This window comes from Emydura macquarii, unplaced genomic scaffold (assembly GCF_026122565.2).
Source record: "Emydura macquarii macquarii isolate MOO-44397 ecotype Brisbane River unplaced genomic scaffold, CSIRO-AGI_Emac_v2 contig_719, whole genome shotgun sequence".
NCBI lineage: Eukaryota > Metazoa > Chordata > Testudines > Chelidae > Emydura > Emydura macquarii.
In genome coordinates this window covers 1,650,612-1,674,995 of record NW_027130856.1, presented here as the reverse complement: position 1 = coordinate 1,674,995, position 24,384 = coordinate 1,650,612, and the positions used below count along the sequence as shown (strand labels likewise).

Here is a 24,384-nt window from a genome sequence, read left to right as displayed (position 1 = left end):
TAAACAGTGCCTGCGCAGTCCATGTAATTGTTGAAGAGTGTGAAAATATTCTCTTCTAAGCATCAGAACCTGTTTAGAATCTACACCAGTATCTGCATAGAGCCTAAAGAATATGTACTCTGTTGCCTCTGTGTGTGGTATTGTACACCCCTTAAAGAAATAAAACATTTCCTTTTGCCAGAACAGGGCTCCTCATACCCAATAAATGCTATTCTGTACTAAAAGAGTAGAATGATCAACAGATAGTCACAGGGATAAATAAGCCAGCCAAGATGTATTAGACAAAACAATGAAAGAAAGGAGTGGAATCCTTCTTTTAAGGAAAAGACAGGGTTTTGTTGTTTATTTTTAAACACTTCGATAACAAGAGGTCTGGCCAGCTCAGGTCAACTCAAATGATTTCTCTATTCCTAATTGTTTCTAGAACACAAAGACCTGGAATTGTGCAAGGAGGTAAAAGCACAGAAGACAGAACAGCTGGCTGCTAGAGCTGTTCAACCTCTAAAGAGAAAAAGATCCACTATGACTACCATAAACAATCGAATGCCCAATGGACAGTGCACAGGTGCAAGGAAGAAATGTGCTTTTCCTGTTATTGTTGTCAGTCTCTAGGCTTGGGGGGAGGAAGGGGGGAGAGGGGAGGTGTCAATATTAACCCTTTCTCTGTTACTTCTGTGGATAGTGGCCAGGTGAAAATAATATTTGTCAGAGATTGTAGGGGGCAACATGCAGAGAGAGAAACAGGCAATTCAGAAATAGGCAAAACCATAGACGGTGGTCTTATTCTGATCTCACTTTCAACACAGAGTCCTGAGTAATGCCAGTGGAGTTACACCCTGGGAAAACCCCAGTGGTAGCTGATGCCCAAAATACCCCTCAAGGTTAATCATATTTGGAAGTGAAAAACTGGGGTAGGATCAGGGAGGTTTTACGGGAAAGTCATTTGGTGGGGATATGGAGGAAAAGGGATGCCCTCTTCCATATCAGTGCCCTGCTCTTCAGAGTGAAAACTGAGACACTTCCTCATAAAGGGCAGGCTGGGAGAACAGTTCTCTCCTCATCCCAACCTCTCTCCCTCCTAGCTAGCCATACCCCACATTGTCCCTACTGTCTCCCCATTCCCACACTCACCACCAAGTCACCCACACCTTCAGTCACTAAAGGTTTAATTGCCCCCGAACACAACTCTGTAAACCTAGCACATTCCACTCCTAGCTCAGTTTCCAGTAAAGCACACGTCCCAGCCAATTTGTTGTGGTTTTACACTAACCTTTTCTTTTAAAATATTTTTCCTCACACTTGTTTGTGGGTTTTTCTCACAACAACAAAAGAGGAAACCAACTGACTGACCAGATGGGAAAAAGTGAAACCGTCTCTGTGCACAGTGCCATCAAATGCACCAACTAACCCAACAGGAAAAAGAGAGAAATCCATCTCTTCAGCTTCTTTCAGTCATGGTAATCTTAGCAGCTACTTTTAACAGTGATAGGTACAAAAACTATCAGACATTCTAAATTGATAAATCCCTTTAAAACTAACCAAGATAAAACACTAGTAAATGTGAAAGTGGGGACAACTGGGCACTGGCAAGGTGACGGCCTAGATAATTAAATAAATCTTTTCTATCTCTGTGGTCTATGAAAAAGTGGGGAGGGATTTTATTCCTGTCAACATGATAAAGAATTTATCCTGCTCATTTCCACTATGACTGTGATTCACAGGCAGGCAGGAAAGGGTGTATCCTTCCATAGCTACACTTGAATCTTAGAATCACATCCAGTTCTAGACTCTGGCTCCAAATTGGTAATGCAAAGAATCTGGGCCAAAAGTCAAGACTCTGTGAGTGTACTGGAAGGGATGACGAAGACTCCGTGGATCCCTCATAGCAAACCAGAAGCACTATTGACCAAGCCTTCAGGTGGATCAGCAGACTGCAGGTTTATGAAAAGAATCTGTAACTCAAGGGGCTGCAATTCATTAGTCTAGTTTGATACACAAGATCTGAGCTTCACTTGGCAGGAAAGGGTGGAGCTAATGTAGAGAAAAAGGGTTCTCTGTGAACAGTAGATGATCATGAATCTTTTAGCCCAAGAGAATGAAACTACCATTCTGATGCTGACTGGAAAAAAAAAGTTGCTATCAATGATACTCCATCAAAGAGTATAACACTCAGTGGAAAAAAAATCAATATTTCATGCATATGGATGGGATTAGATTCCTGTGTGTATGCCATCTCATCCATATTATGCAAGACAAATTAAAGAAACAGGTGCAGAAGTTCTCACAGAAGAGTTTAAAAAATAAAACAAAACAAAACAAAAATCACGAGCAAGCTTTAACACCAACATCAGAGTAAAAAACTCAACCCAAGACAGAGATGAACATGACACAAAAGGGACAGAAAGGAGACTCACTGGAGCCCAAGGGGGAGACACGACTTGAACTGTTGCTCTCTTTAAAAGACTCTCTCAAACTGGCCAGAGTGGATGTGCAGTTTCTAATTTGAGGTAAGATCAACAATGCTGGAAAACAGTTTGTTTTCCCAGAGCTCATTTGTTTTGTTTGCCAATGACATCACCACGTTCTGATAGGTTTTGCTTCCTGAGGATGCCTGCTATCTTGCGCGTGTTTCCGACTTGTCAAAGTCAGCCGGTCCAACTCCGTGGTGCAGTGGAAACATGGGCCAAAAACTACCTCTAAGCTACGATGGCCAGAGTCAAAGAAATGAACATACATTTAACCATTAAAAAACTGCATTAGCAAACACATACAAAAGCACAGTTAAGGACACAGTACCTGGATACAATGGGACCCCCGGAGGGGAACATTAAAAGAGTTTCTGGTTGTGAATTGTTATCTAACACCAAAATTCTTCGTTTGTGCATTTGTCTTGGGCCCTTATAATTTTCTTAGCTTTAAAAAGAAAGAATTGTCATTAAAAAGAAAGAAGGGTGAGAGAAGATAAATGAGTGTTGTAAGCACAATATGAGAAGTAATTCTTCCGCTCTATTCCGAGCTAATTAGGCCTCAGCTGGAGTATTGTGACCAGTTCTGGTCACCACATTTCAGGAAACATATGGATAAAGCTGAGGAAAGTCCAGAGAAGAGCAAAAAAAATTATTAAAGGTCTAGAAAACATGACCTATGAGTAAAGATAAGATGATGTCATGGAGGTTACGGAATCAGAGACTTCCTAAGACCTCCGTGACATTTTTTGCTTCAGCGGGGGGGCGGAACATGAGTTGTCAGCCAGCAGGCTCCCTGCCCCCATGGGTGGGGGAAAGGGAGGACCCAGAGTTCAGAACCACAGCGAGCAGTGGGGAACTCACAGAGCTCCCTGCCACTGCAGGCAGCTGGGTAGGAGGGCCTCCAGAGCTCCCTCTTGCCACTGGTGGTGGGGAGCCCCACGCAGCTCCGAACTGCCACTGGCGGGGGGAGGGGCTCGCAGACCCAGAGCTCCCAGCCCTAGCCGCCGTCGGCAGCTCTTAGCCACTGCTGCTGCCAGACTCAGAGCTCCCAGGCTCTGCAGGCAGTGTAGGGGCCTCATCCCATTCCCCCATCCTCCGGTCAGCCCCATTTTGTCATAGATAATCATTTTTAGTAAAAGGCAGAGAGAGGTCACAACTTCCATGGATTTGTGTTTATTGCCCATGACTTCTCCCTGACTTTAACTAAATATAACCGTGACAAAATCTTAACTTTACCTACGAGGGAAGATTGAGAAAATTGGGTTTGTTTAGTCTGGAGAAGAGAAGATTGAGGGGGACATAACCATTTTCAAGTACATAAAAGGTTGTTACAAGGAGGCGGGAGAATAATTGTTCTCATTAACTTGTGGGGATAGGACTAGAGGCAATGCCAGGTTTGTTCAGGTTGGACATTAGGAAAAACTTCCTGACTGTCAGGGTAGTTAAGCACTGGAATAATTTGCCTAGGGAGGTTGTAGAATCTCCAACATTGGAGATTTTTAAGACCAGGTTGGACAGACACCTGTCAGGGATGGTATAGACGATGCTTGGTCCTGCCTTGAGTGCAGGAGACTGGACTAAATGATCTCTGGTGGTCCCTTCCAGTCCTACAATTCTATACTGACACCATGGTGCAATATCATTGAAAGAACAGAAAGATGCATATGCTGGACCTACTGAGTGCATAAAAGTAATATACATACTATGAATTGAATGACTGCACCTAAGCGAGGTGGCAGAACTCCAGAGTGCTGCACAGTATATGTTCTATCTCATCATCTGAATCTTTGATATATGTTCTCTTGTTCTTGACATATTCCATTAGAGCCTGATCTTCAGAAGTGCTGAGCACTGACAATTCTAATTGAAGCCAGTGGGAGGTGCAATACCCAGCCTCCGTAAATCAGACCCTTAACAAGTAACAATCTCTGCTACATTAAATATTCATGCACAGCTCCTGTCAACTTCAGTTGCAGTTCTGAGTGTTCAGCACTTCTGCAACTCAGACCTTAGGGTCTTAAGTCAGGCACACAGAAAATGACAAATACACTGTAGTGACCACCTGTGAAAAGTTTAGTTTAAGTGACCTGTCTAACTCCTTAGCGAGACCAGGTGGGTAAGGTAATATCTTTTATCGGACCAACTTCTGTTTGAGATACACAGAGCTCTTCTTCAGATCTGGGAAAGGAACTCCCAGCATCACAGCAAAATGCAAGGTGGAACAGATTGTTTGACATGAATAGTTAACAAAAAAGGGACCATTCAAGGTTGAGTGGTCCACTAACACTTCAGCAGACATAGGACAAAAAGATGGGGTAAGTGAGTTACAAACTGTTGCATAAGCCATAAATCCAGTGTCTGTTCTATCCAGAATTTTTAGTGCCTAGCAGAGTAATGAATTTAAGCTCCCAAGCTCATCTTTTGAAAGTGTTGCGCAAATTTCCTTTGAGGATGAGGACTGGTCGGTCAGATACAGAGTGATTGCTTTGTAAAGAGAGTTCAGCCACAGGTGATGGGGTTTTTGTTGTTGTTGTCTTCCATCATTTTCCTTGTAAGTCTCCTTGCCCAGCTAGTTCCAATTTTCCACTTCTGGTTCTTCGTCTGATCTGCCTCTCCACTCCCACTCTCTGCCTTTCATTCCCCGTCTGCCTCTCCTGGTTCTTTATCCAACCTCAGTCTCTCCTCACCTCCTCCTCCTGTCCAGGCTCCCCACTCCCTATCTCCTGGTCCCAGTTTCTTTGTCCAGTCAGGCCCAGTCTCCCCTCCTCCCTCTAGCTCCTCATCCAATCTTAGTGGCTGAGGCCCTACCCCCACTAGGCAACTGGCTCCCAATTTACCCCCATATCCCGCACTGGTTCACAGTCCCAATGTTGTCCCGCCTGGCTCCCAGTTGCCTTGCCCAACCAACTCCAGTCTCCCCTCCCTCCTTCCTCCTCTCCATCAAACTCCTAGTCCCAGCTTCCTTCCCCACCCACAACTCCTAGTCCCAGCTTCCCTGCCCAACCATTCTCCTCAGCTCCCAGTCTCCTAGCTCAGCCAGTCCCAGTCTCCCCCACAATGCTCCATCCCAGTTTCCCTCCCCTGCTCCAGTCCTAGTCTCAGACTCCTTCTCCCAATCTACTCCTCTCCATCCTCCACCCCGGTTCTGCTTTTGTGGCCTCTGCATTCCACTCAGACAGCTTTCTCCTCCATGTTGCCTGGGTACCCGCATGGGCAAAGGTTGGTCACTGACAGCACAGAAGAGACAAGCTCCCTGCCTCATCTCAGTCCAGAGCAACTGGGAGCTGCCAGTTGCCCTGTAGATTTGGTTTGGAGCATGCTCAGTTGTTCTGTGGGTGGGGATGGTCACACACAGGAGCTGAGGGGCAGTAACATGCTCATTCATTCTGCAGGGATGATTCATGTGCAGTCCTGACATACACAGAAGCTGTGAGCAGGATGTGCAAACTGTAATTTTTTAATGGCTTATAAATTGGCCAAATGTGAGTGGATTTTCACAGGGATGGCAAAAAGCATATTCCTGACATAAAGGCCACACCCCTGCCAAATTTCAAGTTGCTGATCCAAAACATGGGGGGCACTGAAGTCTCTCAATGAAATAGTTGTAAGATTTTTTTTTAATAGAAGCAAAACAATACATTTCCCCTAACCTTGTTCTCAGAACAGATGACCTCTTTTAGTTAAAATTTTCAAAAGAAATGCAGCCTCCGGCACATACTCAGCACAAATTTCAGCTCAAATGGTTTAAAGTTTAGCAAAAGTTGTAAGCAACTGAAAATGGGGTCTTATATGGGAAGTGGTGGGCAACTATAATAATGGGCAGTGGTACCTTTGATGTTATAACCTTTTCTGTTCCTCACTCCTTTTCTTGTATAGCAGGCAGTGTGTTAAAACAAACATTTTAAATAGGATCTGTTTTTTACCTTGACCATTCAATCTTTTTTAAATAGTCAAATCAAATTAGACTGTACACTATCCAGGACAAGGGACTAACCAACTGCAGTTTAATGCTTTATTGAACTGATTCAAAATGAAACATTTTGGGTCACTTATAAAACATGAAATAAAATATTCTGATTCAGGTGGGTGGTGTCAAATCACAGACACTGATCAAGACAAGGCTGTCAAGAGAGTTTCCATTACAGCCAACACCGTACTTAAGGTGTCAAAGGCAACAGATCTAATTGAAATCTTTGATGACTGCAAGTAAAAAGTGTATCTCCAGCCTTAGGTCACTGTAGGCTGGGAAATGTAACTTTATGTCGGGACCCTGCATCCTCCCAGGCATGCACGTCCCTCGACTTCATCTCACAGGAAGATACAAATCTGTGAATTTTGCATTTAACCTTCATTGCGGACAGGATAATATGTACATTTTTCCGAAGGAGAAAGCAAGAAGCATATACATTCACATTCACTGAAAATCATGGCCCAGGTTCTACAATCAATTTCTGAGCAGAACTCCCCAATGAAATCAATTGGGAGTTGTGCCTAATAATTAAATAATAAAATAAAAATAATAATAATAATTTGTGGCACAATATGGCTCCCAAGAAAGCAAAAAATAAAAGGAAAAAGCGTTACCAGATATAGATTAAATCGAATGTTTAAGAGACAGACTTTTGCCCCATAACATATTGGCAAAGTGGTGGTCAATGGAGGCACCTGAGCTGAAGCACCATTGCTAGAAGAGCAATGGAGTGGTTTGCAGAGCATTCTTCACTGAGGCCCCAGACTTTTGGGAGTGACTTCTGCCCAGGGTCTGTAATAGCCTCAGTTTGCAGCATGTCCTGGAGGCTAGCAAAGCTTTCTTCCCTTGCTCATGAGGAGACGGGGCTGTTTGAGATGACGAGGGACTTTGGCAGGAATTGGATGTGCATTGAGAGTTGATCCATTTCTCTGGTATACATGTTATCATTGGGTGGTCCGGGAGAATAGATCTGGGTCTGTTCAGTTATTTTGTGTATTTTAAAAAGTTTGCCCAGGGTGCTGAGAGCACTGCATAAGTGTTCTTTTATTGTAGAATGCACAAATCCAAATAAGGTAAATGCATAAATGCAGAGGGGAATCTTTGAATATTCCCCATTACGATCAACTCCAAAGAGCCGGTTTTCAGAATGTCAAGAGATTGCTGCCACTTTTGACAAAGCATCACATTACTACTCTGAAAACAGGCCCAAGGGTTTTTCTTTCTTCTTGTTTCTTTTTAATAAAGAAGGAGCGATGTTTAAACAGTGTTCACTGACATTCCATACTGAAGATGTAACGGGTTCCTAGAGGAGTTGGCAGTGTGTGGTAGGAGTATTTTCTCTGACAGCTTTTAGTTCTACTGTTGTGATCAACAAATAGTAAAAGTATTTTTCTTAAACAAAAAAGTAAACAGCCAGCTCCCTTCCCTCCTCCCTCCCGCAAAAAAAACCCCAAACAAACCTACAAAAGAAAACTTATTTTCAAACTGAGACACGTGTTCTCATGCTGTTCATGCCACTTTCCATGGGTAAAATCTGTCAGAGCTTTGTTGGAACAAAACAAATGAAGCTTGCATTTCTTGGCTGTATTTTAAAATTAAGTCCTTGAGAGCTAACAGCTCCACTTAAAATACCTACATGCAAAGCCCTAATAAATTGTTCCCACACTAAACCATGTGGATTTTTTTTCTGACCAGCAAAAAAAGCTCTCAGTTTGGGCAAAATACAGGAGATTACAATAATTGTATTTAATCTTTTGGAGTAAGAAATGTTTTAATAAGGGATCCATCACAGAGTTGGACTTCTTTGAGATGACAGCGACATTGGTTATAAAGCTTGGGCTCCATGATCAAAAGGATTACACACATTAGCATTCTGCCTAATCACAGCAGGATTGGTCAGCCAGTTAGGCCAGGATTCAAGAAAAAAAAAAAACCCAAAACCAAAAATACCACATGTAAACAAACATTTTCTCCCCCTCACAAATGCAGTCAGTAGTTTGTGGTGGAGGCTTGGCCTGGCCTGGCCTCTCCTCCTTTCAGACAGATAAATATCACATCTGCTAATGTAAATAGATTCTGAGCACATCTCTGATTTGCTCACTCACTTTCACATGTTATCAGCCTCTGTTGCCTCCCGTTAGCACACTTTTATGTGGAATCATTGTCCCTCTTCTTGACTGGCCCATGGATCTATACTTGCATCATATATGCCCAACCCCATCTTCCTCTCTCGTCTGTGTGCTACCATATGTTCTCAGTGCATTTTTGTTGTTATTGTTAATATGCTGTAAGAACACCAAAGTCATATTTTAGAGGTATCATGGTCCAGTGGAATAAGCATAAGACTGAGATTCAGGAATCCTAAACTCTAATTCAGGACATGTCACTGTGTGGCCATGGGTCAGTCAAAACCTCTTAGCGTCAGTTTCCACATTGTTCATGTTATTCATTCCACATTGAGTGGTTTAATATTTGGTACTTGACAGTAAAGAAAGCAAAATTTAAGAGCTAGTCTACACAAGAAAAGTTACAGCAATAAAATATATTTCTTAAGGCAATGATTTTTTTAAAACCAATATAAGTGGACACTTCTTAGATTATTCATCTTTCCAAACTGGAATAAAACTATACCAGCATAAGCACCTTTATACTGGTATAACTGCATTCACACTAGGGAAGGGTTTGTTATTTTAACTGCACTGGTGTATTAATGTGGCAAAACTTTCAGTGTAGAGAAGCCTTTAGAGACTGAATAGGCAAGTGATAGCCAATCAGTATCACAGAGAAAGAGGAACGGTCCCAAATTTTCAAAAATGGCCACTAATTTTGGATGGCTACTTTGATATATATGTCAATGTCATTTGCATGCAAAATTAGTGGCCACTTTTGAAAATTTTGGCCAGTATAGTTAATACTATAAAGGTACTTCCCATCTAATATTGTCTGAGTGATAACTGACAAATGTCAATAATGTTCTAATCATGAACTATTTGGGCAATGTACATGCGGTTGCAATCTTTCGCTGTCTGCTCTAATCAGCAATATATTGCACTGAGACCTATTTAGGGTATTCCTACTGTAGGTGTTAAAAGATCCCATCAATCTATGTAGAGATCAACATTTGGATCTTAAAGGTGGTATAAAGTTGTTGAAAGACTGATCTACCCTTTCCTTTGTAGCTGGAACTAGTGAATAAGCTCCCCCCAGCATTCCACAAGTTCACAGGCTCTTGAAACAAAGCACAATAGCAACGTTTTAGCGAGTGAGATAACCCTTTCCACTCACGAAGGGAAAAACAACATCTGTTAAAAGCAAATAAACTGGTGTAATGGGTTCAGCAAGAGACCCAGAGGATTTTGAAGACATAGCGCTTGGTTGGGTCAACACTTTGTGAAAAGAAAATTACAAGAGAACAATTGTTTCATACTGTGCTCTCCCACCCCTAAACTCCCTCAAGATTAATTAGGATGGACTCTGGCCAAATTCATTAGCATAGAAGATTTGGTTATGCAGCGTGCTCGTAAACAGCTAAAAATAATGGAGAAGTTCAGAAATACTTCACCCTCCAAACAGATCTGCTTTCGGCAAAACCCAAGTTTGCATGTACCATGTCATTACTGTGACAGTCTGGAGAATTATTTTTAAATTATCTTTTCTTAATTAGACAGCTATGCAGAAAACATTTGCTTTTCCCCACTGAACAATAGATCCTTCTTTATTTTCTGTGCGCTCTTCAGGTCATGAGAAAGCCAGTCAAGTTATGTATCTAACAATATACTACTGTAATCTGTTAAAACTCAATACACTAAGACATACAGATTCAGTCAGATTAGTATTTTCTGAGCACCAGAAAATGTTATACAGCCAGCAATTTTGAATAATGCTATAGGAAGTTAAGACACAAACTATGGCCCATCCTGGAAACAATGGGCTAGATTGTGTTTTCACAATCTGCCTTGTGCATGTGATGGCGCACTGCTGTGTCAGCAAAGAGCAGTGCAGGGAAGGAATCCTGCCTCAGAGATTTGCCATCCTATCCTGTGGTCCAGGATATTGGTCCTGTCTAGATTACTACCCCCATCCACAACAACTCAACTGCATAGGTTGGTGCATTGGGGAAGAAGGATGGAAAAACAATGTTCCTGTCACTACCCACTCTCCTGCTACGGGGAGAAGAGTGGACACACAGTAAGGATGGCAGAACCAGGTCCAAAGTGAATAAAAGCCATAAAATTCCTAGCCAATTCATGATGCAGTAATTTACTCAGAAGTTGCTTATTTTGTTGTTTAACAACTGAATTTCTGTGCATTTCCAACATTCCCTTACATTTTATGTGACATTCTTTACTTTGAAACCAGAGGGTCATTGTTTTCCATGTAACTATTTATAACAACAAATAGTAACCTCTTTTTTCGACTTAATGGAGTACCTTTAAAGCAATGGAAGGAAAAGGTTCAGCTACTGCTCAGGAGTGTGGCTGAATGCTTCAGGCAAGAAAGCAAGATACACGTTTCATTGTCACTAAGGTTTGGTATTCTGACAACATGGCTCAAAATGCTTGCTCATGCAATCGCACTCAGATTTTTACTTAAGAGCATGAGTTGAAGGGTCTCAATTACCAGGACTCCTAATCATGGGGAAACTATTTTTCTTGAATTCTTAACAAGAAATTGGGACCAATCCAGAAGAGATTCCGTATAGACACAATAGTCCATTGGCATAAATCCAAAGCCAGAATCGGGGCTACAACTGGTAGTTCTAGGACAATTCTGAAATGTAATATTGCCTAATCCCAATGCAAAACAACAGTTCTTGTGCAATGGTAACTGGTAAATGGTAGCACTGTACAAGGGTAACTGAATAAAGTGTAAAAGGGCCTGCTGGACTTCAGTCCAAACACCTTTATAAGAGGAAATACTAAGACTGATAGTAAACCTTTGCAGCGTCAGATTTAAGGCCCTGATCCTGCAAGCTAATTTGCCCAGGTGGCCCACCACTAAAGTCAATGGGGCTCGTATGGACACAGAGGTAGCTGTGTAGATCAGTTTGAGGGATTAGAGCCCAGAACTGAATTATCACATTCTAACAATCATGTTTTTAAAAGCAACTTTAGTTTTTAAGACAGGAATTACCTTTAACTTTTCTGTGACTCTTCCTGGGAGTAAAGTTAAGCATGAGTTGGGGCACAATGCAGAATCAGGGTCTGATACCTCACTACAGAATTCATCTCTCCTGGTCAGAAAGTTAGTTAAAATGGGGGAGAAGACTGCAACTAACAGGTGGAAAAGTGACATGAACAAAGACGGAAGCCTCAAACTGTCATAGGCACTACCACACACACGCACACACACACTTTTCAGGATGAAGGCAAGTTTGTATGTTTAAAAAAAAAAGAGAGAAAGAGAAAATAGCAAAGCGGAAAGAAATTCAAAAATGAGTGAGTGTGGATTTACTGGATGTGCTTAGACACAAACAAGACAAACCAGACTATGGCTCTTCACAAAAAACACTGCAAGATTTGGGGATTTCACTAAATTTATTTAATTTAGTTACAAAAGTGCCTGTGTTTCTTATGTCTGCTGCTAATTCACCCACTATGGGGGAAGGAACAAAGTTTAGTTTCCAGTAGCTGCATGTTATTAACCATCCACACATTTTGTCTGACCTGCCCAAATTAGAGTAACTGATGCTTTCTGTTGTTGTGATTCCACAGTGGAATTACTTAGTTTTTTAAACATCCACATGTATCCCAAGCATTTAATTTCTGTTATTCCTGGCAAGATGCTAATGCAGTTTCTCTTAGTAAGCTAGTTGATGGTTGACCAGAGCTTTCTTCTCTTTGCTATAAAGTACTAAATGGCAGACACTGTGTGTCATTTTATGGCTAAATTGGTAATATCTTGGGAGAGAGATGCTTAGAGAATCAGAGACTATATGGTGGCTATAGTGCTCAATAAACAATCTATACAGCATCTCCCTTGTAGGGATTTAGTTTGGAATAATAAACACCGTAGAAGAATTCCTGGGATGTAGCAGCAAGGCACTGACAAGGAGGCTTGCACAGAAGCACTTAGATTTCACAGTCATAGAGTCCGAAACCCTAATCCCTAAAGCATTAAACCATCTCTGCAAGGGGTAGTGCTTTCTGCAGCCTGGGGTGACATCATTATTTCTTTGATGTATCATTTAAAAAATGTGAGGAAAGTTTATAAATTTTGCAGTGCTATCAGTACAGAAACTGAATCTGCTAAAGCAGTGGTCACTAGATCAATTAGCCAGCAGGTCACCTGAAGTAATTACAGGCTGCAATTTACTGGAAAAGACTCATTAGAAGTTTACAGTTGATCTAAAACCTGCCTTGAAAAGTTGATCTGTTTCCACTGCTGTGTGGCAAGCAAACATCCCTTTGATTCCACCCACCCAGTGAAAAAGGGTAGGGAGAGCAGCTAGCAGCAGACTTCAGGTCCCCCCATGTCCAAGCCAAGTGGGGAACACATACCTCCTGTACTCTTCAAAGAACTGAAGGAGAAAGCAAAGCTGCTTGTAAACTCATTACTCCCTGGTACTCAAATGGTTACAATGGCAACTAACACAAGTGGAGACCAAATAATCTACTGCTGCTCCAGCAAAACTATTCATCTGTTTGAAAACGGTCAGAGCAGTGTGTGCAGGAACCATACACTCAGAGCTCCGGAACAGAGCAAAAAAGCCGACGGTTTGATATGGTGAGAGAAACTTAGAGATGCAGTTAGAATCGTTAGCAGCTGCATGACAGCTTTGCAGTGGATTGGTTTGGTTTTGCAGCATGCCTTAGAGAGAAGCAACAAAACCACCCACACAATTCTCTTGAATTCCTAATTCAGGCTGAATAAATTAAGTGACTTTAACTTGGAGATGTAAGAATAGAATGGGTCAGTGACTTACCAAGTGGCTCTCTCATGCTTGCCTCTGTTCTCTGTGCTTGGGAATATTGTGAGTGAGCCCAGCCTTGCATGAAGCAGTCACTGCTGAGCATGCCTAGTACAGACAGTTTGCCTTGCCTTGCCTTTCCTCCCCAGCAGTTTAATGACTTTGAAGTGAGCCTCAAGCTTCCTGCAAATTATCAAAGATTCCTTCGCAACAGAAAACTTTTTTTTTTAAAGGAATAAATCACTTTAGGTTTCAACCCCGGTGGCACGGCCGTTGTATAATTCCATTCATTCATTATTACCCTTCTGAACATTTTAGCCATGTGAAGTAGCTTAGCCCCTCGGGTTTAAGAACATTCTTGCTACTGTGCTGCAGATTTCATATTATATACATATATATTATACACCCCCCCCTTCCCAAGATAATCTTCAGAAACATGCAATGCAGGGTTAAGATGAAATGGGGCCCAGATCTGATCCAATCCAAGGGTTCCCCCAAAGCAAAGAACACCCCACAACAAATCAAATACTCTTGGAGGTTGGCCTCCCACCTGATAATGCTCCCTCATGTCCCCAGTCTCTGTGACAGACCCCCTGTGGAATCCCTTCCTACACATCTGAACATTGGCCCCAGTCTTGCAACTTATTTTGCAGAAGCGGAGGATCTTTCTGTGCAGAACAAGTTGTAGGTTTGGGGCATTCATGGGTTTATGGGTGTATAGGTTGCCCTTTAGCCCAAGGCCTGGATCTACAGCTCTGTGAATCTTGCTCTAATCCACTCCTGTAAACCTGCTTACTTGTGCTGTGGGAAGTTGGAATCCTGCACAGCTCTTTCAGGAGGTAAAGCATACACAGTGCGTTTGAAATCTAAATAAAAGGGAGTGTCTGAGGAGCTATGTGGCTGGTTAGCTTCAAGCAGATATCCCCCATCACTCAGAGCTGTGTATCTTTGCAGGCCTCCTACACAGGCATCTAGCTATGAAGCCGAGTCAGACAAACTTCCAAATGCAGTATCCTCCCAGAAAAACAACATCAGGAAAGCAGAACAGCCTGACCCAAGAGCACCGGCCGCCAGTTCTGACAAAAGCAGACTTGCTGGGAACATCCTCCAGCATGGGGTATATTGTTTCCTTTGTGAGGACAGACAAACACTTGCAGCTCTCCCACAGGAGCTGCTGAGTCTGTAAACGCTATATAGTTAATAAGAAAAACATCAACTCTGTGTGTGTGGAAAGTCTGTAGGAAGGAAGATTATAGTCTATCAAGGGGAAAATAGGATGCACTTTTAAAACTAACTCTGTCTGACAGTCTTGGCTGGCACCCAGGACAAGACATCAAAGGGGTCTCCTCCTCATCCGGAGAAATGCTCTTGGGGCACCTGGGAGCCAGGATGCTGGTGGCAGGAGATGATAATCACTGCATGTAAGTGATGGCTGGAGAGACAACCCTATGCTTCCAAATCCACCCACCGGCAACTTCTCCAAAGAAAAGCACAACATTATTTGGCTTCTTTGTTCTTAAATGCACCCAGACAGGCCTGTTGTAATGTTATCCTGGCCCAGCTATTTGTTTTAAAGATACTACTACCAGAGTTGGCCCAATAGGATTTGAATAATTTAGTTGATGAATTGCATGATCTCTTTTAAAATACAGTATTGGAGGAATATTTTTTCCCATCATTTGCTCAGGCGATAGAGCTGGGCAAATCATTCCAGTGTAGTGAAATTTTTCGTATTGGTGAGTCATTGCCTTCCTTAGTCACCTGGCTTCACCTGCTGTTTTGCATTTCTTAAGGGACGTCTAACCAAGGCTCTCAAAGGTTTTGACCATATTCATGAACTGAGCTTCACATCCTCCCTGTCAGATATATGACATGCTATTAGCTCCTCTACACAGCTGGGGAAACAGGACAAAGAGGCTAAGTGACTTGCCTAAGGTCACCCACAGAGTCTGCAAAAGAGCCAGTATAGAATACAGATTTCCTGATCCCCCATTCTTATGCTTTAGCCATAAAACCACCCTTCTCCTGGCATTTTCTGTGTTATCTAACAATCTTTTTCTTTCTTTTCTAACAATAAGGTTCTATTCCTGCCAGCCCTTAAGTATGTGCCTAACTTTCCAGACAATACTCCCCACTGCCTTCAGTGGGGTGTCACTGCCTTCAGTGGGGCTACTCACATGCATAAAGTTATGTAAGCCCTTAGTACCCACCGGATCAATGGCCAACCTTTGCATTATGTCACCTGTTCAGATAATGCTCTACTCCTTTTGCTGCTAAATGGCTATACCACGTTTCAGCCAGCTACACTCATCATAGAAAAATTAAATGGTGTCACTACAACCCTAGGGGTTTTGTCACAGATACTCCTAGGTATGACGATAACACAATTTGCCATCAGTCAAAAGGACTAACAGTAACCTGGGTTGATCATTGAAATCTCTTCACTTTGTTAAGAAAACTTTGTAGGTAGTTTATATAAAAAATAACCAGAATCTGGCTCCTTTTGCAAAAAACCTTTCTGGGATGATTAGTGTCATTTGCATCACGTGTCTAATCTTATCTCAATCAGGAACTGTTTGCTATCCTATGGCAGCTGTTTGCTATGAGAATGTAATCATGGGAAGCAGAGTTGTTTACTTCCCCCTTCCTCCTGGGCCCCAACACCTCTCACTCACTATTGAGGTGTTTACTATACAATATACAAAGCACCTCTTCACTCCAGGGCTGGTAACTCTCTGCTGATTTCATTAGGAAAATGCTGCAATGGCATTCAAAGGGAGTGAGAATGGGGTAGCAGAGCCAGAGTTATCAATCTAGAGGAAGGGATTACTATTTATTGACCACCATCAGTGTGCAGAAAAACAGGAAAGCACAGTCCTTGCTTCAAGGAGTTTACAATCTAAGCACAGTACAATACAAACACAGAACATGCCATATAATCGGATGCTGCTTACAGCTCAAAGCAGTGTGGATTTTTATTTAATGTTATTTTCCAGAATTCTTAGATTGGGGGTTGTTGTCAATAGAATTGGGGAAGAAGTGCAGCACTGTCAACTCTAGAGATTTTGTTGCAAATCTTGCAATAGTTCTTGTTTGTCTTAAATCCCAGCTCTTGGAGCTGAGAATCTCAGCTTTCATTTAAAAAAAAATAAAATTCCAGCTCTCATGGTTAATTTAAAAAGCCTGATAATGTGAACTCAGTGTAATCTAAAGGACCAGAAACTAGAAAGCAAATATTTTTTTAAGGATTATTTTTTAAAAAGCTAATGATTATTAACTCAAGTCTCCTGCTGTTTTGGGGCCAGACTCATGATTTTTAAGTGCTCATGGGTGGCAGTACTGGAAGTGCATTTTAGGGACTAGGGCGACCATATTTCCCAAAGGGAAAACGGAACACCATGTGGGGCTCGCCCGATTCGCTTGATGCCCTCCCTCTCCCATGCAGAGTTGGCCCGAGCCATCTGGCATCGCTGCTTGCCTGAGCCCTGCTATGTGGGGCTGGCATTGGCGCTTGCACCTCCCTTCCCCCAAATGTTCCTCTGCACCCCACTTTTTGGCAAAACTGGGCCTTTGTCCAGTTTGCTCCGGCCAACTTACGTTCATGACAATCAATAGGCAAGAGCAAATGGGATAAAGGCCCAGTTTTGCCAAAAAAGTCGGGATGCCAGGGACAGGGCTTAACAAGGGGACTGTCCCGGTCAAAATGGCACATATGGTTACCCTAGAGAGGATGACTCGTGGATAAGGCACAGGACAGGGACTCAGGAAACCTGGGTTCTATGTCTCGCTCTGCCACTGTCTTGCAGTGTGACCTTGAGAAAGTCACTTCAGTCCTGTTTCTTCTTTCACCTTTTAGACTCTAAAAGACTCTGGGCAGGCATTGTCTCTCGCTGTGTGTTTGTACAGTGCCTGGAAAAATGAGCCCTGCTCTCAGCTAGGGCCCTCTGGGTGCTACTATAATAAAAATAGTAACTCCAATGAGAAGATCAAGGGGCTAAAGTAAGGAGGAGTATGGGAGATGGTGAGGGCAGCTCCCATTTTTATACTAAAAGCAGAGCCAGTGCTCTCCCAGGCCTCGCCGAGCAGTGCTTCCCCACAGGTCCCCTCCACTTTGATGGGTGTAGAGCGAGTTCCCCCTCTTGGTTCAATTGACTCTAAACTCTGGAGAAAAGGATGGGTGTTTGGCACTCAAGAGCATGCAGTTTCAAGCATAAAAGGGATTGAAAAAGACAAAAGATAGTAGAGGAAGAAGTGTATAAGGGACATTTCGGAGAGCAAAGGAAGGCAAAGATGTGGAAGAGGATGACATCGTGCAGGACCCAAAAGGTGAGGGTATTTGAGGAAGGACAGAAGAAGCTGAGGGAGGATCCTGAGAGGAGTGACACAATCCGATGGCAGGAGTGAAGACCACTTTAGCAGTAGCGTTTTGTACAGACTGCAGAAGCAGAGCAGGGTGAGCACAGGGGAGAAGGTTTCAGAATTGCAGCAAGAAATGACCAAGAGCTGCACTCGGACCCACGGAAGGAGGCAAGCCAAGTAGGAGTCCTAGGTAAAGTTGCCACCTATTCACTCAGGTCACGCTCTGACAGGCATCCTGCACAGCAGTTAAAACAATCTCAAAATATCTGGGGGTGACAACTTCCCAGCATGGGAAGGCAAAAGCCTGGTTCTGAAGAACTAGGAAGCAGAGTAGGTGGCATGTATGGAAAGAAAACTGCCACATTCACACTCAAAACATACAAATACAGAAGAAATCAGCTGGATGGGGGAACATATAAAAGTAATAAGCAGGAAGCACAGAAGAGGGATCAAGCCCAAACCATGCAACAGCCAGCTCTTTGGCGGCAACAGTCGTCCGGCTTGTCCTGTGTACTGGAACCTAGGTCACTATTTGGCATTATTTAATGGTGAGTGAATGGGAAGCACTGCACTGCTCAATGCATCTCTCTGCGGCCTGTTAGCCTTTCTGATTCACTTTGGGCCAAATTCTGCTTCCATTGAAGTCAATGGGAGTTTTACCATTGACTTCAATGTGATCAGGACATGGTCGTTAGCAATTCTTTCCCAAGTGGCCATCCCCCTAAGCTTATGTTCATTTTCCACCATCCACTTTGCTGATCAGGGTCAGTGCTCTTCCTCCATTTCTGCTAAACTCGTTATTAGTGTTATGATGTCTCGTTTCTGGAAGTGACCTTGTGTCAATGGTTTTTGCACACTGCCTGGTTGGGAATGGGATAGAGGCATGATGTGTGGGGCCAGCAAGTGTTTGATGACTGACATAGGACTGAAAACACTTTTTAATTTTTTTCAAACGAGTAGGTGTATTGATTTTTCCTCTAAATATAGTTACAAGTTTTCTCTATAGCTCTCGTTGCTAGTCTATTGCTGCATTCTAGAACATATGCTGAAACCACCACATACCTGAAGGTTACCATAACTAACTAGTCACAGATGGAGTATTAAATCCATGGCTATTTTTTCCCCTCTTCTGTCCTATATAGCACACATTACAGCCATAATATATTAAACTTTCTTGGAACAGATGCTATTCATAAGCAAAATTACTATTACATGTTTGCAGGAAAACATGTCACATTGTCCATATGGTCAGCAACCACCTGTTTATAGAATTGGCACCTTTTTTTCATTTGGAGCATGTTAGATTGAAATACTTTATAGCTACATGGAGGGAAGACTCAAGAATTGCCACAGAGAAGAGATGTTTTCATTTGTCAGATTTTTTTCTACTTCTTCCGCAGTATTTTTGACCCTTGTCACTTGGGATTCAATTTCTTAACAGCTTTAACAGCTTCCTAAACATTCCTTAACAAGCAGATCAGAAGGGTGTGTGGCTGTTGTTCAGCGGTGGGGAATCAGTCAAGGTATTTTCAGTGATGGTTCTTTTAAAATATTTTAATGTTTATTTAGTGTTCTTGAAAGGTGCTGGATTGGAAGCTGTGGGGAGGTACGGTCTCTGTTTAAGTCACAGAATATATAGAGCACGGGGAGGGAGCAGCAGTGCAGCTTCTTTGCATCACTTGGCCAGTGTGCTTCAGCCCTGATCTAGAGGGACCACTTCAGGGAGTCTTCCAAGCTCATTCAGTCTTTGGCCTCTCTACTGAGATTCAGTTGTGGTGTTAGCCTTTGTGCCTTGGACACCCCAGTCACTAGGACAGGTGGCATTTGGTGCACAGACAGGGATACTAGCAGTGGAATGATAGTACACTACATTAATCAAATCCCTTTTTTGCCCCCAAACATAGAATCTCAGCTAATACTTAAGCTGAAAGTGGTTGGAGCTTCTAAAACATGAGACAATAATGGGAAAAATCAACCCCTAAAATACCAGTTCTAGCTTTATGAAAAAGAAGCCAACAAGCAAAAAGGGGATCCCATTAAAAACCTCAACTCTGTTCCTTTACATGAGCATTGCTGGAGACCATTCCAAGAGGCTGCAAGTGGCACCCAGGAGTTACCCAGAATTATTTAAATGTTTAATGCTTGTACAGTTCTTTGAAGACTAAAAGGGCTATCTAACTGCTGATACGTGTTGTTACAATAATACCTTCCATGCAAGGGGGCTAAAGCACTGGGCAAATATTAATGACTTTATCCTCACAACACCCATGAGAGGTCAGCAGGCGTAACTACTTTTACCCCGTTGTACAAATGGGGATCAGAGATGTAGAATGGTTCCGGACCGCATTTTCAAGAGTCCATCAACTTCTATTGGAGTTGAATTTGCTCACAACCTGTGAAAAATCAGGCCTTAGGTTAGGTGCTCCAAGTTGGGTATATGAACACCAAGGCATAAAAAATTCATCAACAGTTCTGAACATGAAGGCCTAATTGAGAAGGCCAAAGTCATACCAGAAGCCCATGGCACAGCCAGGAATAGGGCCTATGCCTCCTGACTCCCAGTCCTGGGTTTTAATTCCAGGACCATTCTTCTTCCCCACTAGTATGCCTGTTACAGGTGAAGAGCACTAGCTAACCAGTTATCCTGAAAGTATGTCTACACTGCAATAAACCACCCGTGGCTGGCAACGGTCAGCTGACCTGGGTTTGCAGGGCTATAAAATTGCAGTTCAGACCATGAGGCTTTGGAACCCCGCAAGGGGGAGGGTCTGTGAACATCTACACTGTAATTGTATAGCCCTGCAGCCCAAGCCCCATGAGTCTGAGTCAGCTGACCCAGGCCAGCCGCAGCTGTGCCACGGGTCTTTTATTGCAGTGTAGATGTACCCTAAGTGCCTGAACAAGACTTACAGAGCCCTCTGTCTATTATGTATGAAATTTACCTTGTGACCATGTCAGAGAAATTCCCTGAGTGGACTCTTCATTTCTGAAAAGAATTCCAGAAAATCTCCAATGTCAAGCAATTGTTATCTAGATCTAATATAAATTAAATGTATTACAAACTACTGCACCGTAGACCTGGGGTGTTGTTTCTAATATTTATTTCAGAAAAATATTGCTCTGTAGAACTTGGATCCCTTGACCTAGCTTCATGAGAATAATACAGAGCGCTGAGCTCAATTAATTAAAGATTAGAAGGACATGGATGGTCTTGTAGTTAAAACAAAGGGCTAAAAGTCAGGAGATCTGGGTTCTGTCTGAAGAACAATGGGCAAGGAGAACATGCTAGCATTTTTCTAGTGAATTGTGCTTAAATCAGTCAGCCATTAAGCCTTGTCTATACTAGCAAAACTACTCATTGTTGACAATGGGTATCAGCAATTACTCAGCTAAATCCATTGTCGACACCCAGTGTTAGCAAATGATCATTTTCAAATACAGACCAGGTCTCTAACCTAATGTCCTGGTCTAGAGAAGATTGGAATAAGATACCAGTGAAAGATATGAATCCCATAAGAGTCAGGTGATGAAGGGCCACAGTATGTGTAGCTGTAATGAGGAAAATAAACTAGTGCAACAAAAGATATGGTCTGGTCTGGTCTGGTCTGGATTTCATTTACAAGGGCATAGGGTCCTGACCCTGAAAAGTGTTGAGCAGCTCCTGGGAGGTGCTAACGCTTTCAACTCCCATTAACTTCAGTGGCAATGGAAGGCACTCACCAACTCCCAGGTGGTGCTCAGCACCTTGTAGAATTGAGTCCTAGATCTGAAGTAACTCCACTGAAATAGTAGGGCACATCCTGGCCTCATCTGTAGCAGTGTAAATCTAGTCTCATCAGAAAAGTCACTCCAGATTTACACAGATGAAAATAGGATCTGACCAAATGGTGTTACACTGGTGTAAAGCTGGTGTGAGAACAGAATCAGGTCCAGTATAGACATTCACAAAAATGGAGGATAGCTAAAGGTGCCCAAACACTCTTAGTCCCCTTTATTAAGCTAACTGTACATCTAGTTTGAAAAGAGCAACTCCATTTCAGAAGAGCTGCATACACATTCTCAGGTGCTATAAGCAATTTAACTTACAAAGATACAGTGTATATCATGGAAAAAATCATCTGTTCACTTGTATAAAGACAGATTGAAATGACTGGGAGAGGAGAAGGGAGAGAGAGAGGGGAGATGTGATGAAAGTATACAAACTATTGAATGATAAAGAGAAGATATGGTAGACTGGGAGTTTCTATTCACTTGTCTCAGAATATAAGAACAAGGACACAAATCAATGAAACTGGAAGACGCCAAATTCAAAACTGATAAGATTAAATGCTTTCTCACACAAGCCCCCGGTTGGACCGTGGAACTCATTGCCACAAGATATCACTGAAGCTCAGAGCTTAGAAGGAACCAGAAAAAAACATATTGATAAAAATGCCTAATTACTATAGTAAATATTGAAAAATATGAGTTTGGAAGGAATAAAATCCTTCAAGTTTCAGGGCATAAACCATCATCTAGCAAAAGGATGGTTGGAAAAAAACTTTCCCTGGGGTAGGTTACCCCATAAGTGCCTTCTACAGGGTTTCTTCCTCTGAAGCAGCTGGTGTTGGGCCATTGTCAGAAACCAAGTATTGGACCAGGTGGACCTCGGGTTTGATCCAGCATGGCAATTCCTAGGTTCCTTATTTGTTTATGGAAAGTAAGAGATAAATTATATCTTCAAAGATTGTTTTTTTCAGAACTGAATTAAGATATCATAGGAGTTAGAGAAGGAAAAGATTTTTAAGTCACTTAGTCCATCCACCTGCCAGGGCAGGAATACTCTTCACAGTATGTTATCTAGTACTTCGTCCAGCATAGTTTCACATTTTATATGATGGGGCTTCCCTGCTGTAGAACTCTCGTTGTTTTTGCTGTATACAGACTAACATGGCTACCCCGCTGGAATAGATCATAAGGTGAATTCAAATGCTTTTTCATTCTTCAAATTATTCTTTTGGAAAAAAGAAATCAACGAAATGGTACACACTGGTATGAAACAATAGTAAATTGGTTTGACGCAATGGTTTCCTAATGTAACACAAAACACTGTGTTAAAGGCAATGACGCAATAATACTTTTAGCACAACATTTTGTGTTACAGTAGAATACAGTAAGAAATTAACTTGAGTCTAAAACAGTGACCAAGCTGTGACTTAACTGCCAATAATAAAAATAGCTTATTGTAAGTGGTTTGTGATATAGACCCTACAGCAGTATAGCATTTAATAGGGATGAAACCAATAGGCTTCTATAGAAATTAAATAGGATTTTATAGACATTATTTTATTAACCTAAATCTTTCTTAACCATCCTACAGATGTTAATGAGGAATTATGGCTCTGTTCTGGAATCATATGGTTGGTTTAAAAATATCTCTAGAAAGGAAAACATTCCATGTGACTCTTCCATAAGGGAAATAGTTAGTATAACGATAATGATGGTGTGGGGTGGAGAAAGTCATATCTACCACAGACACATCCAGATAGATCTACAAGAGACTACAGAACCCCTTCAAACCATTAAGCACTCACAAAAAAGAAAGGCACCTCCCAAGGAACTGAAGAACCACAATAATTTTGAACTGCCAAGAATATTTTGAGGGCAGTTTTTGGTTTTGAATCTGAACTGCTCTATTTACCTCAACATGGTAGCCATATAGATGCAACTGTCATCTAGTGAGTTAAACAGCAGACATTAAAATACAGAGATACATGCCCTTAACTGACGAACACTGAGCATTAGAAAATCCAGTTCTGAGGTGGGTAGAAGTTCTTGTTATCTAACTGATATATACCAGAAGTGTCACAATTTTTACAAATCCAAACAAATCTTGACATGGGAGGTAATACAGATTCTGGAGCTGCTGGAAAGAGGCCAGAGAAGTGAACCAATTCAAGAGCAGCCCACCAAGACAGGAACAGGGAGAGATGTCATTCTACATAGTTATCCAAGGGGAATTATATGTCACAAATGATTCTTAACATTCCAGTGGGGCACTAGGATTATGCTTTTAACATATTTTTAATAGAAAACCATTCTAAAATGGATAACTGGCAGGTGACACAGTTATCAAACTGTTCCATGGCTGTGCTGTTGTCTATGTAAAAGCAGGGCCCCCACGTGTGTGTGGGGGGAAGGGTATACTTTACAAGGGCCTGGAGGCACTGGGGGGGCCGGCCCAGGCTGCAACCTCCATTACCATAAGGAAAAAATTGAGGCTAAATTGTAGATCACGTTTGATGATATTTATAGAAACTTATTTCCCTGTATCTACATATCTATTGTCCAGATCTTGTGAGATTTGCTGGAGCTAATCAGAAGCAGTGTTAGAGCAGTCTCAAGCAACCTTCTGAACAGTGAGTTGCTGGGCCTGCTGGCCCAGCCCAGGCCCTTTTCTAGAATAGAGAGTGTGTGCTTGTGCAGTTAAACTAGGACTTGTAGTTTGAGACTGAGAGACAGAGAGATTTGTGCTCCTCTCTGTGACTTGGTCTATCATATCAAGATCAAGAACTACCAGTCCCAGAGTTCCTTCTGCATAGACAGGAGGGAGGGACAGCTGGTGGGAGAGGCAAAGCAAAGCACCATAAGACAGTGGGAGCCAGTGCTGCTGCTTCTTCTGGTAGGATTTGCAGGCC

The 24,384-nt window shown here is 42.3% G+C and overlaps 1 protein-coding gene and 1 long non-coding RNA gene across 3 annotated transcripts in view; one reads left to right on the top strand and one right to left on the bottom strand.

Annotated features, from left to right (window-relative positions):
- The window catches only part of JCAD (junctional cadherin 5 associated), an 81,699-nt gene that overhangs the window by 19,709 nt on the left and 37,606 nt on the right, over positions 1–24,384 (bottom strand). Inside the window, exon 1 of one of the 2 annotated variants that reach the window (XM_067542566.1) lies at positions 13,364–13,458. The exons of the other annotated variant lie outside the window; for it this stretch is intronic. The gene's annotated coding sequence lies outside the window, so the exon portion shown is untranslated. Of the gene's footprint in view, positions 1–13,363; positions 13,459–24,384 lie in introns of those variants that run through there. 2 annotated transcript variants of the gene reach the window in all.
- On the top strand, positions 12,839–14,823 carry LOC137149203 (uncharacterized). The gene is made up of 2 exons (XR_010918697.1): positions 12,839–13,164; positions 14,303–14,823. It is a non-coding gene; the product is annotated as an uncharacterized lncRNA (long non-coding RNA).